Below are 5,871 nucleotides of genomic sequence, written 5' to 3' on the forward strand. Positions count from 1 at the left end.
ACGTAAAAAAGCAGGCTATACACGGGCTTTACATGCTACAATATATCTACCGATGTGTCGGCGGGGTCACGTTGTAAGTGATGCACATCCGGCATCGTTAGAGATATTGTAGTCTGTAAAACCTACATGCGATTACGATTAAACGAATAACCGGTCATCGCATACACGTCGTTCAATTACTAAAAATTGAACGTCTGGTTGCTCAATGTTCCCGAGGCAGCACACATCGCAGTGTGTGACACCCCGGGAATGATGAACTGCAACTTACCTGCGTCCCGCTTCTTACGTATGGATGGTCGTATAGAAGGGTAAGTACTTGTGACAGGAACAAAGCATAGGTGCGACACGGTCAACAAATTTCAGTTGTCGCACATAAGATGGGGGCGTGTCACATCACATACGATATCGTATGCAGAATTGTATGGTGTCAAGTAGGCGTAAGCCATGGTGGCCTGGAGTTATGCGCTCAATAAAAGTTTTCTCCTATACCTAGGACCACCTCCAGCTGCACAGGCAGCTCCACCATCTCCACCCTCTCCGGCTGTGGATCCACCATCTCCGCCAGCTCCAGCATCTCCTGCTGCGGAGCCATCATCCCCGCCGGCTCCAACATCTCCTGCTTCCGATCCACCACCTCCGCCTGCTGGGACACCCTCTCCTTCTCCAACCCCATCACCTGCTGCAACCCCATCTCTTCCTTCAACCCCATCACCAGCTGCAACACCATCTCTTCCTTCAACCCCATCACCACCTTCTACCCAGTCTCCCCATACTTCTCCTTCTAACGATGCCTTCTCCCCCGCATCAGTTGGTGAGTTTTGTGCAGGCTACCCTTCCTGTAATTTATGCACATAACATGGTGTCCCTACAAGTTGTAAAGGATACATGGATGTTTAAATGATGGTGGGCTGTCGTGTACTAATATTTGATTTGTGTTCCCTAGCCACAGGATCTGGTTGGGCCATCAGCGCCTCAGAGGAAGAAGGTGATGAACCCCAGAACCGTAAGGGGTCAACCAAAAACATATACCTGACAGTTCGATGTTGGAACAAGGATGGTTAACTTTTCCCATTCCCTCCACAGAAATCCCCACACTACAGGACGTGTTGGATTCACAACGCCGTTTGTCAGAAGCCGTCCAGCGTCATGGGGAGCTGCTGGAACAGTTTTTGGCAGCCCAACAGCAGGGCCACTGAATGTTTGTGATTTAAATGTTTTTTTTGTTTTGTATGTCACATAAATCTTTCTAGTTTATTTTCGCTGTTGCTTACATTTTTGGACAAAACTTTCAAACAGGGTTTGGGAACCTATTTACTGCCGGGGACCATTTGGAATTTTCTACCAACCAACGGGGGCCACACCAAATTATCAACTTGAACACGACCAGGCTATATTTGTTAAAATAATTAATAAAATCAGCCCCAGAGTGGTGGCTGGAGAGACTGTGATGTTCGGTGAGATTGATCATTTTGATTCTCACCACTACATTTCCATGTATGTCTTGGTCTGGAGAGGCTGGGGGCATACACAACACAGGAGAAGCTAGGGCACATACATCACAGGAAACACTGAGGCATATACATCCCAGGAGAGGCTGCGTCATATACATCCCTTAAGAGTATGGGGCATATACATCACCCTGAGCAGTAGTTGGCAGCACAAAGAGCACTGTGCCGCCCTGGCAAAACCTGGGTGTTACAGAGGTCTGCATACATGTTATTGATGCTGATTTAACCCTCCCTTGGGGAGGTTCCCACACACAAACACACACCAGCCAATCAGACCCCACTCACCCCCTCCCCACGAAAACAGGAGGACATCAAGACTGTAGAGTAGCAACAATGTTTTTTTTTTTTTCAATGATCTTGACTGTCCAGGGGAGGGTGTGTGTGTGTGTGTGATGTTACCTCTGAGACCACCTGGCTAGTCCAGGGCGTCACATAAGCAGCCCCTGTGTGGGGCTGGGGTGAGTGGTACTCACGGCCTCAGGAATGGGCCAGCCTCTTGTGGGACCCGAAGTGGACCAGGAGAGGGGTGCCAGCTGTCGGGACCCAGTACGGACCAGTGTGAAAAGAAGACACATACCTCGGGCAGGAAAAGATCACCTGAATTACACACACGGGTGTGGGACCCGTCTTCACAGCAGCGGGCCGTTGGCACCTGTTACCAGCAACTTGGTTAATTACTGGACTGGGGTTAGTTATTGGTTTATACTGTGAGTACTCCTGCACCACCCGGTACAAGGCGAGGACTGTACCCGTCACTCTACAAACTACCTCTCCCAATTGGGCCCTGGGACTATAAATCCCCCTACCCGTGGAGGGTATCCCACCTAGCTGCCCCACACCATCAGTCCCAGGCACGGTCCCCAGAGGCAGTGGCGGTGCCACCACCTTATCAACGCAACCCACGGGTGGCGTGACAGACAATTCCCCCTACCTAATCCCCCTCTTTTTTGGGAGCTTGACATTACAGACCGGGTCACGACACCGGGATACCTGCAGAAGTAACCCCTTGGCCAGGATCTCATTTCCCCCCCAATCCCTGGGCAACACAGCAATAGGTGGCAGCACAAAGAGCTGTAGGTGGCATAACACAAACAGCACTGACAGTGACAGCACTAGAAGGCAGCAGGGAGAGCACTATGTTCCCCACCACAGCTTTAAAACAAAGAACCCACAAAAACATTCTTATTTAAAAAAAATAAAAAAAAACACCCACACACACACATTATATATGTGCATCGTGCATCTGTAGAGTTGTGCCATGATGGCGACCTTGACCTCCACCCAACCCTTTACCCCGTGAATAATGTTATGCAGAATTCATGAAAGCTGTACAAAAGTTTGAAATCAAAGACATTTTTTATTACAATTCCCTAACATTGCTTAAACAACAACAAAAACAGCATAAATATTATAACAAAAAACAAAAACTATAAATTTTGGTATTGCTTATTCGAGTCATTTAAATGTTGCCTCTGTGGGCTGAAAAATTGGTTCGTTGGGGGGAACATGGGATACTGTGCGGGGGGGTCATGCTGGAGGTGTGGTGGAGGCTCCATCCTCATCCATGGCACTTGATCCCATGAAGACTGTTGTCGATGTTCTACGTCACACACTTTTGAGGAGTCTGTCAGTTTCCCCTCTGCCGCCTTGTTGAGGGCCTCCAGCATGACCCTTTCGACATGAACTCTTTGTTTGTCATCCAGCTTACGGAGTCTTTCATCCGTAAGCTGGGCAAATCCGCAAATGGATGGTCTGCTGTGCTGCTCCAGGATTTTCTTCGCCATATCCATAAGGTCTGTTGAAGATGAGTTGTTCGGCTGCCTCTTACGGGTTGAGGAGATCCGCCGTGGTAATGGAGCTTCTGCGGTCTCCTCGGAAGTCCCGGCAATTTCATCATCACCACCTGTCGCTATTGGCCCAGCTTCACAACGATCCTGCGGAACAATAAAAATGATGTTAAACTCAGATATCATGAGCAGCAGGCACAGGGATACACATGCACTGGAAACTAATGGGAGGGGCAGACTAGTGCTACAGGATATGAAATGTCATTACACGGTATGAAAATAGAGTGGGGGAAACTAGTAAAGGAGTATACTTATCTGAACTGGAAGGGATACATTTTGAAATCTGCAACAGTAATCATAGAAAACCGTAGTAACTATTTTCAATTAAATAATGCCATGTACATCAAAAGTTTCACAAAGGTACTTACATCTCCAACTGTGGTGTCAGGCCAGACCTCAGGCTGTGTTCCGGGACCAAAGGACAGCGAGGTTATTGTACGTGGGACCTCTTGGTCTCTTATGAAGGCCAGCAAATCGTAGTACCAAAGCTTTGGAACGTAAAGTTCCTCCGTTCCGGCACCAGATTTGCTGGCCTTTTCCACCTTATTTAGTTCCTTTTTATAAACGGTGCGAAGACCCTGGATTTTCTTTCGCACAATCTCTGTCGTAATGGTCTCCGTAGGGTTATGCCTCTGGAACAATTCAATAAGCTGCTCATAGGCCTGCTTTTTCTTGTATCGATTGCTGTAATCGACAGACTTTATCTTCCACAAACAAGGCAGGGATTGATACATCTCAATCACCTCCCTTATGAATTCTTGTTTGTTGGAAGACATCTGAAAAAAAAGGAAATTAATGTATTACTACATTGTTATAAACTAAGCACAAGAATATAGCTGCTATAATACTGCCACCTATGTACAACTACTTTAATACTGCTCCTATGTCCAATAATATAACTACTATAATACGGCCCCCTATGTACAAGAATATAACTACTATCATACTGCCCCCTATATACAAGAATTTAACTACTATAATACTGCTCCTATGCACAAGAATATAACTACTATAATACTGCCCCTATGTACAAGAACATAACTACTATAATACTGCTCCTATATACAAGAATATAACTACTATAATACTGCCCCTATATACAATAATATAACTACTATAATACTGCCCCTATGTACAAGAATATATCTACTATAATACTGCTCCTATATACAAGAATATAACTACTATAATACTGCCCCTATGTACAAGAATATAACTGCTATAATACTGCCTCCTATGTACAAGAATATAACTACTATAATACTGCTCCCTATGTACAAGAATATAACTACTATAATACTGCCCCTATGTACAAGAATATAACTACTATAATACTGCTCCTATATACAAGAATATAACTACTATAATACTGCCCCTATGTACAAGAACATAACTATATGTACAGCGGTATTGAATATATAACGTCAGGAATAGAAAAGCTATAATACTTCCCCCTATGTACATAGATTAATATAACTAAATATAACTATAATACTGCCACAATATACAAGAATACAGTTGCTATATTAATGTCACGATGTACTAGAATATTGGTATAATACTGCCCAAAAAAATTACTTACCTTTAAGTCAGGAGAATATTAAAAATCCAAGACGAAATCAACAAATTGAAAAAATCACTGCAACAAACTGCGTTCTGAAAAAGCTCAGGTAGAGTGAATGGAAGCGCTACTGCGTCGTCTTTTGTTTGATACGGTCACCCAATCAGGCGACGCTGTAGTGATGACCAATCGGAACAGAGGGGCGTGAAGAAAGACAACGCAAAGCGCTGTAGCGATCACCAATAGGAACAGAGGGGCGTGAAAAGAGATAACGCAAACCTTATCTAGGGGTTAAAACCACACCTCTGACTCGTCGTGCAAAGACATGTCTGAAACCACACAACGACCGTCGACGTCGCTATGATCTCTGCTTCGTCGCTGCTTTATTTAGCATGTTTGACAGCTTACTAACGATCATCTATGGTCGCTGCAACGTCACAGAATATGGTGACGTTGCAGCGACGTCGTTGTCGTCGTCGTTATGTGTGACACCAGCTTAAGAGAGGCTCGCCTTGAAGGGTTCTGATAATCACGACAACAACTAAGATAACATAAAACACAGCTGGTGCAGTCCATGTTCAAGGTATAATTCAGGACGATGTAGAAGGGTCAATGCCGCGCTGAGAGGAAAATCCAGGAGTATTTGCTGGTGATTTTATTAACACATTTCGGAGATATCCTCTTATTCATCAGGTTAAAATCACATCACCATGTGATTTTGACCTGATGAAGGGGATGATATATCCGAAACGCGTTGGTAATAAGTAAAATCACTACCAAATTTTCTTGTAGTTTCCTCCATTCATGGAAGGGGGGCATTAACCTTTCTACATCATCCTGAATTATAAGAGTTTACATAAGGTCATGGCCAAAAGAGTTACTGAAAATAAAGATAGCGCATATGAGAAGCACCCGTGGGACAAAGTTTGTTACAGCGTATTAAAAACTGCTCACC

At 44.7% G+C, this 5,871-nt stretch overlaps 1 long non-coding RNA gene across 1 annotated transcript; it reads left to right on the plus strand.

The window, feature by feature from the left end:
- Positions 1-498: 498 nt before the first annotated feature.
- LOC142246083 (uncharacterized) lies at positions 499-1,138 on the plus strand. The gene is made up of 3 exons (XR_012724864.1): positions 499-811; positions 944-1,003; positions 1,084-1,138. It is a non-coding gene; the product is annotated as an uncharacterized LOC142246083 (long non-coding RNA).
- Positions 1,139-5,871: the final 4,733 nt, after the last annotated feature.

The sequence above is a fragment of the Anomaloglossus baeobatrachus genome, chromosome 7, assembly GCF_048569485.1.
Source record: "Anomaloglossus baeobatrachus isolate aAnoBae1 chromosome 7, aAnoBae1.hap1, whole genome shotgun sequence".
NCBI classification, from domain to species: domain Eukaryota; kingdom Metazoa; phylum Chordata; class Amphibia; order Anura; family Aromobatidae; genus Anomaloglossus; species Anomaloglossus baeobatrachus.